Genomic DNA, 17982 nt, shown 5'->3' with positions numbered 1-17982 from the left:
ATAAAATGTATTTTCCAAATTGAAGTAATGTAGTGCCATTTTATTTGACTAAAAGACACAATAACTGTTTAAAGTATCTGAAAATTCATAAATATGAGAAAGCTTTATTTAACATTTTTATATTTGTGTTTATCATTTCAGAAGCCTTGAGTTACTTTCTCTCTCACCACTAGGTGTACAGGTATCTTATGAACGTATCTGTGGTTCTGTCCTGAGGTATATAATAGTCTTTTCAAAAACAGACTCACATTCTTGAATACTCTCCCATTTCCATCTTATTGAATTACCCTAATTTCGATAGATTGCTTTTGAATCTTACTGTTGATATCATAAGTGGACTTTCTGCCAGAATTTCCATCATAGTTTTGTACCTTACTATTTTTTTTGCTCATTCACTCATTCTTTTATTTCAAGATCCCATTATTATTTTCATTCTGTTGATGCCATTGTTTAAACGTGTCTCCCCAATCATATATTGGAAAATTAAACCCAGTCCAACATGTTGGAAAGTGGGACTCAGTGGAGCAGTTGTTTAGGTAATCAGGGCTCCACCCTCATAAAGGAATTATTGCCAATTTAAAAAGTTATTTGGGATTGTGAGTTTGATTCCTTGTTCTCTCTTGCATTTACTCTTTCTCACCACTTGGTACTGTCATTTGATAAGGTAGCAACAATATGCCAGGTGCAACTACTTCAGTGTTGATCTTTCCAGTCTCTGGTACTAAAATAAATAAATCTTTACTCTTTATAAATAACAAAGTCTCAGATAATCTGTTTTAATGGCACAAAACAGATTATGATAGTTAACATCTATTTATTGATTTTCCCATGATGTATCAGATGCAGTATAAGCCAAGAAGATAAACATCAATGAATAGAGAAGAAACAATCATTACCTTCATGGTTCTTTACAAGAAAAAAAATCATCATTATGAGACATATTCTTTAATCTCATTTGTACTGTAGGTTATGAAGAAAAACATCAGAGAAAAATATGATTATGACATGGGAATTATTATAGTATACAAGGGCAGAAAATTCTTCACCATAAAAATCATGTCATAGGCAAAGATCATTATAATTAGTATGAATTAGCTACACATGGTAATTCACAAAAGGGGAAAGATCTAGGCACAGAAATAATACACAGGGAAATCTGTTGGGAAAGCTAAAAATCGGCCAACCTTAGAAAACTGGTGAGGGGAAATGGGAGATTAAGAAAGAGAAACACTTACAGAGAGAAAGCTGGAACACTGGCCTCTGATGGAGGAACAATCACCCAGAGCTAGTACAGCATGTTTATTATATAGGTTTTATCATCAAAAGGTTGTTTGTAGGCAATTTTCTCCAAAGCAAACATTTGAAGTTCGTGGTCACTTGCAAGAACTTGTGGATATCTTATTATGTCCAGAATTCTCTATCCCCAGTAGTTGGTGCCTGAGCTGAAAGTTCAGACTGATATACCTCTGTGCCTTTGCACAGACCATCCTCAGGCAGGACATAACCATAGGCACTGGGCAATCTTGACCTCCACCTTTGCACAGGAAGTTCCCAGCACAAACAGCCACAAGGCAGTAAGAGACCATGATCCAAGTCACCATTCTCCACAAGACAATATTCAGGACATTTAGTGCTTTATAAGCCATGCATGGATCTTAGATTTTATTTTAAATGAACTTAGCTGGATGCAGTGGTACACACCTGTAATCCCAGCAGCTCAGGAGGCTGAGGCAGGAGGATCTTGAGTTCAAAGCCAGCCTCAGCAAAAGAAAGGAGCTAAGCAACTCAGTGAGACCCTACCTCTAAATAAAACACAAAATAGTACTGGAATGTGGCTCAATGGTTGAGTGCCCCTGAGTTCAATCCCTAGTACCCAAAAGAAAAAAAAACAAAGAACTTAGTTTTCTTTAGTTAACTTCAACTTGTATGAAAATCTATTAAATATTAAGAATATAAAAATAAAGGAATGTATCACATTTGTGTTTTAAGAGAAGTAATATTATAAAGTCATCAGTTCTTATAAATTCGTGCAACTTCAAATAAAATTGTAATTAAATTTGCAAGGATCCTTTTTATAAAACCCAAAAATCTAATACTTAAATTTATATGGAAATTAAAATAATAAAGCGTAAGTAAAAAAAAAAAAAAGTAAGTGTGGGAATAAATGGAAGGATTCATTCTATAGAATGAAAAGCTGGTATAAAGTCTTAGCAACTAATACAGTGTGTTTTCAGTCCAAGAATACAAAATATTCAATTGGAATAGCATAGAAGTATAGACAGGAAGAACAAAGCACACACATATATTAAATCACTTACTATATGACAAAGATATATGAATATTTGTCATTTGTTTTTGCTTGATTTTAAATAAACAATACTGGATTAGTTAAATGTCTATAGGGAAAAAATAAATTTGACCTCTACATCATCCCATACACAAAAATAAATTTCAGATGGATTATATATCTAAAAGTGAAAAGTAAAACAACAAATTTTCTAGCAAAACATATTTAAAGATATGAGCAAAGAAACTTCAGAGTTAAATTATACTATTCATCAAATGAACTTAAAAGACATCTGCATAATATTTCATCCAGTAGCTGCAGAATACACATTATTTTTATCAGTACATGGAACCTTTTTTGCAAAATAGACAATGTATCAGGTCACAAAGTACAAAAAAATTTAAATAAAATTTTGCATGTCATGTGATCACAGTGGAATAAAACTAGAAATCAATTACAAAACATGCAGAAATTATACTAAGATATGGAGAATGAACAGCAATCTAAGAATTACCAGTAGGTAGTCAGAGGGGATATTTTCTAAATCTTTGATTCAAAATAAAATGGAAACATAGCAGACAAAAATCTGTGAGATATAGGAAGAGCAGCATCAAAAGGGAAGATTATGAGTTCTACATAAAAAAAAAAACTCAAACTAATGATGCATTTAAAGGTCTTAGAAAACAAGAACTAACCGAATCCAATCAGTAGAAGGAAATAATCAAGATCAGAACAGAGCTGGGCACAGTGGTGTAATCCCAGCAGATCTGGAGGCTGAGGCAGGAAAATCATGAGTTCAAAGCCAGCCCCAGAAGCTTAGCGAGGTGCTAAGCAACTCAGTGAGACCCTGTCTCTAAATAAAATAATAGATCTGGGATGTGGTTAAGTGGTGAGTGCCCCTGAGTTCAATCCCTGGTAACCACACACCGGCCTCAAAAAAAAAAAAAAAAAAAAAAAAAAAAAAAAAAAAAAAAAAAAAAAAAAGATGAGAACAGAAATAAATGAAATAGAGACTACAAGAAAAAGATCAATGAAACAAAAGTTGGTTCCGTAAAAAATTTGACAAATCTTAGTTAAGATAATGAAAAGAGTGAATATACTCAAGAGGTTAAAAAGAAGAGCATTTACAACATTTACTACTGAAATTCAAAGGAGCATTACAGAATATTTTGAAAAACTATGCCAATAAATTGAGAAATCTGGAAGGAAGGGACAAATTTGTGGGCTCATGTGACCTATCAAAATTGAACCAAGATGATAGAAAAAAAACTAAGTAGATTAATAACAAGCATTGAAATGGAAGCAGTAATAAAAGGTGTCCAAATTAAGGAAAACCCAAGTCCAGATATATTCACTGCTGAATTTTACAAAACTTCTAAAGAAGAACTAACATCAATGCTCCATAAACTATTTCACAAAATAGAAAGGGAAGGAACCCTCCCAAATTCATTCTACAAGGCCAGAATTACCACGCTTCCATAACCTGACAAGGATACAACAAAGAAAACTATATACCAATATCCCTGATGAACATACATGCCTAAATTATCAACAAAATACTCAAATTATATTCAACAGTACAGTAAGAAATTAATACACCATGATCAAGTTGGTTTCTTTCCAGGGATACAAGGATGCTTCAACACATGCAAATTAATAAATATAACAGCACATAAATAGATTCAAGTATAAAAATCACATGATCATCTATATAGATGTATGAAAAACCTTTAATAAAATTCAACTCTTTATGAAAAAAATTCCTGAATAAGTTAATATGGAAGAATCATACCTCAATGTAATACTCTTAGACATCATACTGAATGAAAATCTCTTGGACAACATCATACTTAATGGGGAAAAACTGAATGCATTTATTATATGATCAGGAACAAGACTAGAGTTCTCTACTTGCACCACACTTATTCAATACAGTATTTAAAATTTTAACCAGAGCACTTAATCAAGGTACAGAAATAAAAGGTATCCAAATAGGAAATGAGGAAGTCAATTTATCCATTTACAGATGATATGATTCTATACATAGAAAATTCTAAAGACTTTACCAAAAGATTTTGGGAATGATAATCCAATTAGGTAAATTAGCAGAATACAAAATCAAAATACAAAAATCAGTGGATTTTCTACCCACAATATTGAGCTCATTGGCAAATCAAAGTAATCCCTTTTACAATAGACACACACACATAAATACCTAGGGAAAAAACCCTGAGTATGTGAAAGACCTCTACAATGAAGATTACAAAACACTGAAGAGACAAATTGGAGACACAAAAAGTGGAAAGACTTCCCATGTTGGTGGATTAGGAGAATTAATATTGTTTTTATGGCCATATTACCCAAAGTGATCTATAGAATCATTGAAATCCCCATAAAAATACCTATGTCATTATTCACAGAACTAGAAAAACTATACCGAAGTTCATATGGAAACATGAAGGATCCCAAATGGCCAAAGCAATCCTTAGCAAAATGAGCAATGCAATGCAGGAGACTTCAGAATACCTAATTTAAAAGCACACTGCATATCCATAGTGACAAATACAGCACCATATTGGCATAAAAAAGATGCATAGACCAATGGAAAACAGAGGATGCAGAAATAAAACCAGGCATCTTCATCCAACTACTTCTTGACAGAGGTGCCAGAACATACATAAGGAAGGTTATCACAAGATCCTTATCTCTCACCTATACAAAAATCAACTCAAAATGTATGACTGACGTTAATGTAAGGCCTATCACACAAAAATACAGGGGAAATATTTCAATATATTGACACAGGAATGATTTTCTGGATAGGATCCCAATAGCTCAGGAAACATAATAATTGACAAATAGAATTGCATCAAATTATAAAGTTTCTGCACTGCAAAAGAAAAATCAACAGGGTAATAAAAAAGACCTACAGAATGGGAGAAACTCTTTGCCAGTTATTCATCTGACAAGAGAATAATAATATTCAGAATATACAGTATCAACACTATCAACCCCAAAACAAATATTCTAATCAATAAATGGACAAGCAATCTGAATGAACACTTCATAAATGAAGAAATACAAATGGTCAATATTCCAAAAAAATGTTCACTCTCTCTAGCCATCAGGGAAATTCAAATCTAAATTACACTGAGATTACATCTCACCCCAGTTAGAATGTCTATCATTAAAAAAATAACAAATGCTGGTGAGAATATGGAGAAAAACAAGCCCTTGAACAATACTGATGGGAATGTAAATTAATGCAGCCATTATAGGAAATAGTATGATAAGAAATTTCATGAAAAATCAAAATTATTATTCTTCATGGTTTAAGAGATTTTTTTTTTGATGGTAACATTTAACCATAATGCTTCACAGTTACTTTTGCTTCTGATCTGGGTACTATCAGTAAGTAATGTAAATGGAAACTGCTAGTCCGGATGCTGATATATTGCTAAATTGGGATGCTAGGCTTCTGCCAAATGGCAGGTAATTTAATTTTTAAATGTCCTTCCCTGAAAGTAGCATCTATCCCAAGGCTGGTAGAAGGAATATTCCAACTTCATATTAATTATCCTGGGAACTGGGTCCTAACTTCAAATATGCAGGTTGAGTGTTAGAAAGCTTAGTCAACAGATCAACTTTAGCAGAGCTTAATTCCTGCTTGCTTTGAGTTTTCTCCAATATGAATGGATATTGCCAAGTGATACTTATTGCTGAAAGGTCCACTGATCCCCAAATCCAAACCTATAATCTCTGTAAACAGGCATATGTGAAAACACCGATTTTTACTATTATTTATCAATATTACTCATTATCTGGTTAAAAACCCATGATACCATTGTCCCTAGAAATCCTGAGCCAGTGACTGAAAACTTACGATCCAAGCTTACTCAAACTCCACCTGTTTCTACAACATTCAAACTAATGATTTCAGTATGGTTCTGTGGGTCACCCTGTCATATTTGTCTAATGTGACAGTATTATTGCCTGGACCATACAACTCATACTTAGACTCACCTTAAACTATTTGGGAGCTGTCTATTCACAAGGGTAATTCTGAAGATTCAAAATCTTTTTGTGCTTTGTGTGTTATAGATTACCCCCAATTTACAGTGGTTTGATTTATATTTTATTTTTTGCTGGTGTGAAAGATATATTAATTCAGTAAAAACTACTTGAAATTTTGAATTTTGCTCTCTTTCTGGGCTAGTGATATGTGCTACAATATACTCTGGTGATTCTGGGTAGTGGCAACAAGCTATAGCTCCCAGTCAGCCATGTGATCATTGATATTCTACACTGTTCTGTATTGCTAAGCTATGATGTTTAGTGGGTTAAGTATGTTAAATGTAATTTCAGTTTATGACATTTTCACTCATGATGGGTTTATCATGTAAGTATGTCAAGAGGCATGCACATATATACTATATATCTATAATATTCTAGGGAAAACTATGGTAAACCCAGAATGTCATTTACATCACAAAAGAGACTGACTTCTTTGATAAATTGAGCTTGCTAGTGTTCTCTCTGCTAAGGAGCACAACTAGTATTTGCTTAGCCACTACATTGTGGGATTCTTTACAATTCCCAGTCCATCCTGTCAAACTTAAAGGAACTGTATGGTGTAAGGAGCCATGATCAGTCTAGATGACCTTTTAGCATAGTCCTTAACCTGATATTATATGAACCTTGGACTGAATGTTCTTGACCAGGTACTAATAAATGGCCTCTAAAATAAACATCTTTCAGAAATAAACATTCACAATAAATATGCACCTTTTATTTTTTATTTTTTTTTTATTAAAAATCATAAAGCACCTTTTAAATCCTAAGGTAGAGATTTTAGGTAAGCCTCACTTCAGTCAAGTTATTTATAAATGGATCACCATCTGAGTGAAAATTTTCTTAGTAAAATAAAATCTTGAAAGTATTCTGGTGTTTTCCACACAGTACAATTGTTGCAACCCATTCTTCTTGTAGAATCCTTCTGTGTACCCTGAATATTCAACTTTCTGGATATAGGATGCTTTCCTGAACTTTATGGCTTACAAGGAAGGACTTCCCTAGTTAAAGGATTTCTCTCTTCTTCAATATGTGTCTCTCTTCATTTACCCAAGATAAGAGAGAAAAGGGCTTTTTTCATGATTTAGCTGTTAAATACTTTATCCCTGCCCATTACCAAGGTTGTCAGTGTTCTAAAAATCTTTTAGACATAAATAGAACTACAGAAAATCAATAATTCACTTCAATTAAGAGTAATTCTTTGCCAAATGCCCTATTATCTTTTGTTGATAATGAGAAGTCAACAAATTTAAGGAATGATTAATCTATCTGATTATAAATGTAAATATTTATTCAAATTGCTGAGATTTATCTTTTGACAGGGTTACAAGGCAAGACTGACTTTATAATAGCCTACTATTTTATTAGCATATAAAGTTAGCTTGTTAAACAAAATAGGCTTAAGGGTTTTACTTATTTATTTCATTTTTTATATACTGAAATTTGACAACTCTAATGGATGCTCCAAGGGAACACTCAATTCTTGCATAAAATTTTTCAGCATATTTCATCAGTTGACACATAGCTTGGAGTAGTAAGCTCAATGTTGTGTGACGGGCACTGTATGTGTGGGATCTTGGTGCACTTGAAGGCCACAGGAAAGCAGTTTATTCTTCTTTTGAAAATATATTTAAAAGACAGTATTAAACATTGCATTTGGGTGATTTAAATAAAAGTAAAGCTTACTTTAATGATAGCATAAATCTTTTTTTAAAAAACTTTATTCAATGATCTGTGATCTTGAGCATTTCTATTGACCTTGAGTGAGCATAATATAGAGAATTAAGTTGCTTAATGTGTTACAAATAAACAGTTTGGGAGTTGATATGTATTTTTAAATAGCTTATTTAATTTTTGCAACGTTGGGGATCAAACCCAGGGCCTTTAACCTGCTAGGCAAGAACTCTACCACTGAGATATAACCCAAGCACAAGTTTGAATAAAATTTCAGTTGAAGGTGAATTTTTAAGTGCAAAATGTCTCTTATAAGCATTCAGAAATAATGACACTCTATATATTTATTTGGAAGTTGATTTTTTTTAATGCTGTTATTGGACTTATGGTGTAATTCCTTAGAACAATGCTATGCAAAACACTTTTAATTTCTTCATTGCCCATAGTGCTTGCTACACAGTAGTAGACATAAAATAACTAATGAACTTCAAAAGTCAATACAATGAATTAGAAAAAGATACAAAAATAAAAGAAAATAAAACTAATGATACTGAAAATAACGTTAATACCATGAACTTCAGGATTGGGTACATCATCTTCTATACTGTGTGGTTTTTGAAAGACAATGATAAAGTATACATTTATTTTCTAGATTTTAAATCAAGGAAAAAACAATATTTTCTTTTCTTTGGGATTGTCACTTTTGTTTTTGTTTTGCATGTTTCAATATCTTAATTGACAGCGGTACAAGTAATCTAAATAATATAGTTAGCAATACCTAATTGAAAATGTAATTTTCCCCATGTTAACATGGTAAAATATTCATTAAATTCAGGAAATTCTTGGGTCTGTTGATCACAAAATATGGAAACACAGGATCATAATTATGTAATTTAATGTCATAAAAGGCATCTGGTTTTGATCCCCAGCATATAAAGTGATTCAATTTGTTAGTTGAAGAGTTGTATTCCTTATTGTTTTAGAGATATCTCATTTTTAAAGTCAAAGATAAATAATAAATCCTTTTTGTAAAGGAATCAATACTGTATTAAAAAACTTTCTAAAAGTTATGCATTCTTTTCTAAGTAATGAAATTCCATTTTTTGATAAAAGAAATTTTTTGGATGTCATATACTTTAAATGTATTTGGCAATTTTAAATTTTTGGAAAGAACTAACTTTATTTCACAAACTTGGAAAAGTATAATATTATGCTTTCAATGTTCTTAACATATCAATAAAAAATTATGTTGAAATTTGTTTTTTGTGATTTTATAGAAATGAGTGTTTAAAGAAAAAAATTGAGTAACACCAAAGAGATCATTTGGATAATTCAAATCATGAAAAAGAAAATAGATAAAATCAGCAGCTAAATCAACAAAAAGGAGTCATATGTTCTTTAATTTTTTTCATACTGGCTTCAGGTAAAATGTAATCATAAATATAAGAAAAATGTATTAAAAGAAAAAGTAAATAGCAATATGAAAGAATAATATATCATATTAAAAGAATGATGCACAAATATTAATATTTAAACAATACAGTAAATGATGTCAGAACTGGGATAAATAGTTAAATATACTCAGCTGAAGAAATCTTTGTCACCTTAAAACCATACCAAGAAATTCCTACAGAAGGAAGTATGAAAAAATAAAAATTATACATGAAAAGTTAAAAACATGAAAATGAAAAGAGTAGAAATTCTAAAATCCAAATAACAAAAATTCAGAAGAGAAACAAAAAAAAAGAAGTAGAAATACTTGAAGAAATCCTACAAATACATCCCATAAAATATAATTCAAAAATAAATGTATAGGCAAAAAAAATTGAACTAAAAATATTGAATACCAAAATAAATTAAGAAAAATAAAATTTTTAGTAAAGGTGAGAATATCCAAAACAAAGGAAAAGTATAAAGATCTTTCAATGAGAAAGAACAGATCTCTTACAAAGCTATAGACTTCACATATACAAAGAAGGCAAAACTTTTGTGATTTGAAGAAAAAAGAAGCATATATCTCATGATTCAAAGGATAGGAAATTTGAATTTGAAATTTAATTTTCAATGAAAATATCACTGACATTTGAGAGTAAAATTAATACATTAAGTCCAACATCTTCAAATCTGCAAACAATAATTAACTCAAAGTTATCATAGTGGTATAATTATTACTCAATTTAAGTTTTTGTAAATGTTCCACATCTGGGACAATGGGAAAAATAGGTTAAAATACATTCAAGTGACACTGTAAGACTTATTGCAGTAAGTTTGAATAAATAACTTGATAAAGTTGCTATTTAAAAAAATAATACTGTATACATATGTAAATATCTAAGAGAAAAGGAAAACAAGGAGTATATTAATAAGAAACAAGCCTTAAAATCTAAAAAAATTAATATAGTACTATTATAAGAGGTGAGTGACACAAGGACATGAACATGAAAATAAAGAAAATTCTGAGTTTTTTGAGTAGGATGATATAAATCACTTTAAAGATAGGTTGTTTAAAAGAAAACAGAAGTCAAGAGACTGGAATGTTTGAGCATCTAGGGTTTGAATACAGATATAACCAGGTAATACTAACTAAAAGATTTGGATTAAATAGTCTGACAGGCTTTAAAACTAAAACTTGGAGGAAAATACATTGCAGTGGATGTGGGGTTTTGCCACCAGATCCTTCACCTTCAGTAATGAAGCACTCATTCTCCAGGTGCTAGGAATAGTAGGCACTAACAGCTTGCAGGTGAGTCCACCTAATTAGTGCTTTTAGCAGACATTTTGAGTGGTATGAAGCTAAACCAACATCCAATGACTAACCAATACAAAAATATAAGGGCAAGAGGTAGAGGTTTAATTTCATTTTATTACGTATGGATTTCCAGTTTTCCCAGTACATTTGTTGAACAGGTAATCTTTTCTCCATTGTATGTTTTCGGCTCCTTTGTCTAGTATGAGGTAACATGTTTGTGTGGGTTTGTCTCTGTGTCTTCTATTCTGTACCATCGGTCAGCTTGTCTATTTTGGTGCCAATACCATGCCATTTTTGTTACCATGACACTGTAGTATAGTTTAAGGTCTGGTATTGTGACACCTACTGCTTTACTTTTTCTGCTCAGGATTGTTTTGGCTATTCAAGGTCTCTTATTCTTCCAGATGAAGTTCATGATTGTTTTCTCTATTTCTATGAGGAATGTCATTGGGGTTTTGATTGGAATTGCTTTGAATCTGCATAGTGCCTTTGGTAGAATGGTCATTTTGACAATGATAATTCTGCCTATCCAAGAACATGGGAGAACTTTCCATCTTCTAAGATTTTCTTTAATTTCTTTCTTTAGTGTTCTGTAGTTCTCATTGTAGAGTTCTTTCACCTCTTTTGTGAGATTGATTCCCAAGTGTTTTTTTTCGAGGCTATTGTGAATGGGGTAGTTTTCCTGATTATTCTTTCCAAAGATTCATCACTTATGTATAAAAATGCATTAGATTTATGTGCATTGATCTTATATCCCACTACTTTACTGAATTCACCTATAAGTTCTAAGAGTTTTCTGGTGGAATTTCCCGGTTCCTCTACATATACAATCATCTCATCAGCAAATAGGGATAGTTTGAGTTCTTCTTTTCTTATTCGTATCCCTTTAATTTCTTCGATCTGTCTAATTGCTCTGGCTAGAGCCTCAAGGATGATGTTGAATAGAAGTGGTGAAAGAGGGCATCCCTGCCTTGTTCCAGTTTTTAGGGGGAATGCTTTCAGTTTTTCACATTTAGAATGATATTAGCCATGGGCTTAGCATAAATGGCCTTTACAGTGTTAAGGAATGTTCCCACTATCCCTATTTTTTCTAGTGTTTTGAGCATGAAGGGGTGCTGTATTTTATCAAATGCTTATTCTGCATCTATTGAAATAATCATGTGATTCTTGACTTTAAATCTATTGATAGGGTGAATTATATTTATTGATTTCCGGATGTTGAACCAACCTTGCATCCCTGGGATGAAATCCACTTGATCATGGTGCACTATCTTTTTAATATGTTTTTGTATGAGATTTGCTAAAATTTTGTTGAGAATTTTTGCGTCGATGTTCATTAAGGATATTGGTCTGAAATTTTCTTTCCTTGATGTTTCTGTCTGGTTTAGGTATCAGTGTGATATTGGCTTCATAGAATGAGTTTGGGAGGGTTCCCTCCTCTTCTATTTTATGGAATACTTTGAGAAGTATTGGAATGAGCTCTTCTTTAAAGGTTTTTTAGAACTCGGCTGAGAACCCATCTGGTCCCAGACTTTTCTTTGTTGATAGGCTTTTCATGACCTCTTCTAATTCATTACTTGAAATTGGTATATTTAAATTGTGTATATCCTCCTTGTTCAGTTTAGGCAATTCATATGTCTCTAGAAACCTGTTGATGTCTTCAAAATTTTCTATTTTGTTGGAATATAGATTTTCAAAATAGCTTCTAATTATGTTTTGTATTTCAATTGTGTCTGTTGTGATATTTCCTTGTTCATTCTGAATTTTAGTGATTTGGGTTTTCTCTCCTCTTTGTTAGTATGGCTAAATATTTATTAATTTTGTTTATTTTTTCGAAGAACCAACTATTTATTTTGTCAATTTTTTTGTATTGTTTCTTTTGTTTCAATTTCATTGATTTCAGCGGAGTTTAACTATTTCCTGTCTTCTACTACTTTTGGTGTTGGTCCGTTCTTCTTTTTCAAGGGCTTTGAGCTGTAGTGTTCGGTTGTTTATTTGTTGAGTTTTACTTCTTTTATTAAATGCGCTCCGTGAAATAAATTTTCCTCTAAGTACTGCTTTCATAGTGTCCCAGAGATTTTGATATGATGTTTCTTTGTTCTCATTTACCTCTAAGAATTTTTTAATTTCCTTCCTAATATCTTCTGTTATCCATTCATCATATAATAGCATATTGTTTAATCTCCAGGTGTTGGAGTAGTTTCTGTTTTTTACTCTTTCATTTATTTCTAACTTCAATCTATTATGATCTGATAGAATACAAGGTAGTGTCTCTATATTCTTGTATTTGCTAACATTAGCTTTGTGGCATAATATATGGTCTATTTTAGAGAAGGATCCATGTGCTGCTGAGTAGAAAGTGTATTTGCTCTTGGTTGGATGGTATATTCTATAAATGTCTGTTAAGTCAAAATTATTGTGTTATTGAGATCTATGGTTTCTTTGTTCAATTTTTGTTTGGAAGATCTGTCCAGTGGTGAGAGAGCTGTGTTAAAATCACCTAGTATTACTGTGTTATGATCTATGTGGTTTCTGAAATTGAGAAGGATTTGTTTGACATACATGGATGAGCCACTGTTTGGGGCATAGATGTTTATGATTGCTATGTCTTGCTGATTTATGCTTCCCTTAAGCAGTATGAAATGTCTTTCTTTATCCCCTTCTGACTAACTTTGGTTGAAGTCCACATTATCTGAAATGAGGATGGATACTCCAGCTTTTTTGCTGAGTCCATGTGCATGGTATGTTTTTCCCCATCCTTTCACCTTTAGTCTATGGGTATCTTTTTCTATGATGTAAGTCTCTTGCAGGCAACATATTGTTGGATCTTTCTTTTTAATCCAATCTGCCAGTCTATGTCTTTTGATTGATGAATTCAGGCCATTAACATTCAGGGTTATTATTGTGATATGATTTGTATTCCCAGTCATTTGGTTCATTTATTTTATTTTATTTATTTATGTATTTATTTTTTTGACACGACTTGGTTCCTCCTTTATTTGACAATTTCTTTAGGATAATTCATCCCTTTGCTGATTTGCTTCTTTGTTTTTCAACTCTTCCTCATGGAACATTTTGCTGAGAATATTCTGTAATGCTGGATTTCATTTTGTAAATTCTTTTAGCTTTTGTTTATCATGGAAGGATTTTATTTCATTGTCAAATTTGAAAGTAAGTTTTGCTGGGTATAAGATTCTTGGTTGGCATCCATTTTCTTTCAGGGCTTGAAAAATGTTGTTCCAGGCTCTTCTAGCTTTTAGGGTCTGGATTGAAAAATCTGCTGATATCCGTATTGGTTTCCCCCTGAATGTAATTTGGTTCTTTTCTCTCACAGCCTTTAAAATTCTGTCTTTATTTTGTATGTTAGGTATTTTCATTATAATGTGACTTGGTGTGGGTCTGTTGTAATTTTGTATATTTGGAGTCCTATAAGCCTATTGAACTTGATTTTCCATTTCATTCTTCAGATTTGGGAAATTTTCTGATATTATTTCATTGAATAGATTGCTCATTCCTTTGGTTTGTTTCTTGGTGCCTTCCTCAATCCCAAAAATTCTTAAATTTGGCCTTTTCATGATATCCCATAGTTCTTGTAGATTCTGTTCATGATTTCTTACCATCTTCTCTGTTTGGTCAACTTTGTTTTCAAGGTTAAATATTTTGTCTTCAATATCTGAGGTTCTGTCTTCCAGGTGTTCTATCCTATTGTTCATGCTTTCTATGGAGTTCTTAATTTGGTTTATTGTTTCCTTCATTTCAAGGATTTCTGTTTGTTTTTTTTCAATATCTCTCTTTATTGAAATGATCTTTTGCTTCCTGTATTTGCTCTTTTAACTATCAATTGTGTGATCATTCAATGCCTGCATTTGCTCTTTCATCTCCTTGTTTGCTTCTGTGATCATGCTAATTATGTACATTCTGAACTCCCTTTCTGTCTTTTCTTCTGCCATGCTGTCTTTGGATTTTATTGATGTAACATCTAGATTTGTTTGGGGCATTTTCTTCCCTTGTTTTCTCATATTGATTAGGTATCAGTGGACTGCTAAGATATTGCAGATTTCCTCTATTGACTTATAATGTCCTTGAAGATTTCTAGTATATCCCCTCTTAGCCTTCAGTAGCCTGAAGTCTTGGAGGAAGGTGATAATATGGTGCTCCACAAGGAAGCTGCCTCTCTAGAGGTGGTGGCCCTCAGGTGGGGTATATTCCCTGCTAGTGGGCAGAGGTGCCTCCACTTGTTGACCAATGGTCATCCAAAGGGGAACTAGGCTGCGGTCTGAGGCAAGGCCTGTTTTGGCCTGTTTCTCTGGTTTTACCGTCCTTGTGGGAAAACATGACCCGGCAGGGAAGACTCACCTGGTGGGGAGGTATCGCTGGTCAGTTCCCCTCCTAGAGGTTCCCCTCAATCTACAACTACCACCTGGGCTGGGCTGCCTTCCTCCTCAATGTTCCCAGGGTCCCCGACCTACCTCCTGTGCCTGGGAGCCTCACCCTTCGCAGACGAGTCTCCTTAGGCTGCCTCTCCTCATAGAATCTGCCCGCAGTCCTGGAACCTTCGCTCTGCCCCTAAGCGTGTCTCTGTGCAGCTCTTCCACCAAGAAGCCTCCTAGGTCCTGGGACCCTGCTGTGCACCTAATCGCCTGGCTATGTGGCCCCTCCTCTGGGCAGCTGCCCGGAGCCCCAGTGGTTGTTCCGAGTCCAAGCGCTGTGCTGAGCGGCCTCCTCTACGATGCTCCCAGTTGTTCGAGTTCACTGCTGCAGCGGGGGAGGGGTGTCTCGTTGGGCAGCTCTACTTCACAAAGTTCCCTGTGTTCCAGGACTAACGCCCCATCCGGGATGCCTCCCCAATGGAAGAGACTCACCCGGCTGCTTTGAGTTGGTCCCAAGACTCTCAATATCTCCTCTTTTGAATCCTGAGTCCTGGAACAACATGAAATGCAGCTACCCTCTTGTCCGCCATCTTGAAAACCTGAATATTTCTTTTCTTATGTTTTATTTTCTTCCTTTAGAACTCAGATGGGAGCTGGGAGTTTTGGTTCACCCCTCTAATTCCAGTTACTCTGTAGGCTGAGGCAGGAATATCATACTTTTGAGGCCAGCCTGAGTAAATTTGGTAATACCCTGCTCAAGATAAATAAATAAACAAAAAGTGTTGGGAATGTAGTTGAGTGGTAGAGAACACCTGGGTTCCATCCCCAGTAACTTTTTTTTTCTTTTTATTGGCACCAGAGATCGAACTCAAGGGCTCTTTCCCACTAAGCTACATCCCCAACCCTATTAAATTTTATTTATTTTTTTTAATTTAATTGTAAACAAATGGGATACATGTTGTTTCTGTTTGTACATGGAGTAACAGCATACCATTTGCATATTCATACATTTACACAGGGTAGTGATGTTTGATTCATTCTGTTAATTTTTTCCTTCCTCCCCACCCCTCCCACCTCTCTTTTCCCTCTATACAGTCCCTCCTTCCTCAATTCTTGCCCCCCTCCAAACCCCCATTATGAGTCATCATGCGCTTATCAGTGAGATCATTCATCTTTTGGATTTCTGAGATTGGTTTATCTCACTTAGCCTGATAGTCTCCAATTTCATCCATTTGCCTGCAAATGCCATAATTTCATTATTCTTTATGGCTGAGTAATATTCCATTGTATATATATATACCAGTGTTTCTTTATCCATTTACCAATTGAAGGACATCTAGGTTGGTTCCACAGTCTGGCTATTGTGAATTGAGCAGCTATAAACATTGATGTGGCTGTATCAATGTAGTATGCTGATTTTAAGTCCTTTGGGTATAGGCCAAGAAGTAGGATAGCTGGGTCAAATGGTGGTTCCATTCCAAGTTTTCTAAGGAATCTCCACACTGCTTTCCAGAGTGGCTGCATTAATTTGCATCCCCACCAGCAATGTATGAGTGTACCTTTTTCCCCACATCCTGTCCAACACCTATTGTTGCTAGTGTTCTTGATAATTGCCATTCTAATTGGGGTGAGATGGAATCTTAGTGTAGTTTTGATTTGCATTTCTCTTATTACTAAAGATGGTGAACATTTGTTCATGTTTGTTGATTGCTTGTAGTTCTTCTGTGAATTTTCTCTTCATATCCTTAGCCCATTTGTTGATTGGGTTATTTGTAGTCTTCGTGTAGACTTTTTTGAGTTCTTTATATATTCTGGAAATTAGTGCTCTATCTGAAGTATGAGTGGCAAAGATATTCTCCCACTCTCTCTTTGCATTGCTGATAGTTTCCTTTGCTAAGAGAAAGCTACTTAGTTTGAATCTATCCCAGTTATTGATTCTTGCTTTTATTTCTTGTGCTATGGGAGTCTTGTTAAGGAATTCTGATCCTAAGCCAACAAGTTGAACATTTGGACCTACTTTTTCTTCTATAAGATGCAGGGTCTCTGGTCTGGTTTCAAGGTCCTTGATCCATTGTGAGTTGATTTTTGTGCAAGGTGAGAGATAGGGGTTTAGTTTCATTCTCTTGCATATAGATTTCCAGTTTTGCTAGCACCATTTGTTGACGAGGCTATCTTTCTCCATTACATATTTTTGGCACCTTTGTGTAATATTAGAAAATTGTATTTATTTGGGATTGTGTCCGTGTCCTCTATTCTGTACCATCGATCTACCTGTCTATTTTGGTGCCAATTCCATGCTCTTTTTGTTACTATTGCTTTGTAATAAAGTTGAAGATCTGGTATTGCGATACGCCCTGTTTCATTCTTCCTGCTAAGGATTGCTTTGGCTATTCTGGGTTACTTATTCTTCCAGATGAGTTTCATGATTGCTTGCTCTATTTCTGTAAGGTACGTCATTGGGATTTTAATTGGAATTGCATTGAATCTGTATAGCACTTTTGGTAGTATGGCCATTTTGACAATATTAATTCTGCCTATCCAAGAACATGGGAGATCTTTCCATCTTCTAAGGTCTTCCTCAATTTCTTTTTTCAATGTTTTGTAGTTTTCATTGTAGAGATCTTTCCTCTTTGGTTAGATTGATGCCCAAGTATTTTATTTTATTTTTTTTTGAGGCTATTGCAAATGAGGTTTTTTTCCTCATTTCCCTTTCAGCTGTTTTGTCGCTTGTGTATAAAAATGCTTTAGATTTATGCATGCTGATTTTATAGCCTGCTATTTTGCTGAATTCATTGATGAGGTCTAGAAGTTTTCTGTAGGAGGTTTTTGAA

The 17982-nt window shown here is 33.8% G+C and overlaps 1 long non-coding RNA gene across 1 annotated transcript in view; it reads right to left on the bottom strand.

Annotated features, from left to right (window-relative positions):
* LOC306650739 overlaps positions 1–8268 on the bottom strand; it is a 32505-nt gene extending 24237 nt beyond the window's left edge. The window contains exon 1 of the long non-coding RNA XR_013760999.1: positions 8220–8268. This is a non-coding gene — a long non-coding RNA (uncharacterized lncRNA). The remainder of the gene's footprint in view (positions 1–8219) is intronic.
* Between the last annotated feature and the right edge of the window lie 9714 nt (positions 8269–17982).

This window comes from Sciurus vulgaris, assembly GCF_902686455.1.
Source record: "Sciurus vulgaris genome assembly, chromosome: X".
Taxonomy (NCBI): Eukaryota; Metazoa; Chordata; class Mammalia; order Rodentia; family Sciuridae; genus Sciurus; species Sciurus vulgaris.
This window is presented reverse-complemented; position numbering and strand designations above follow the sequence as displayed.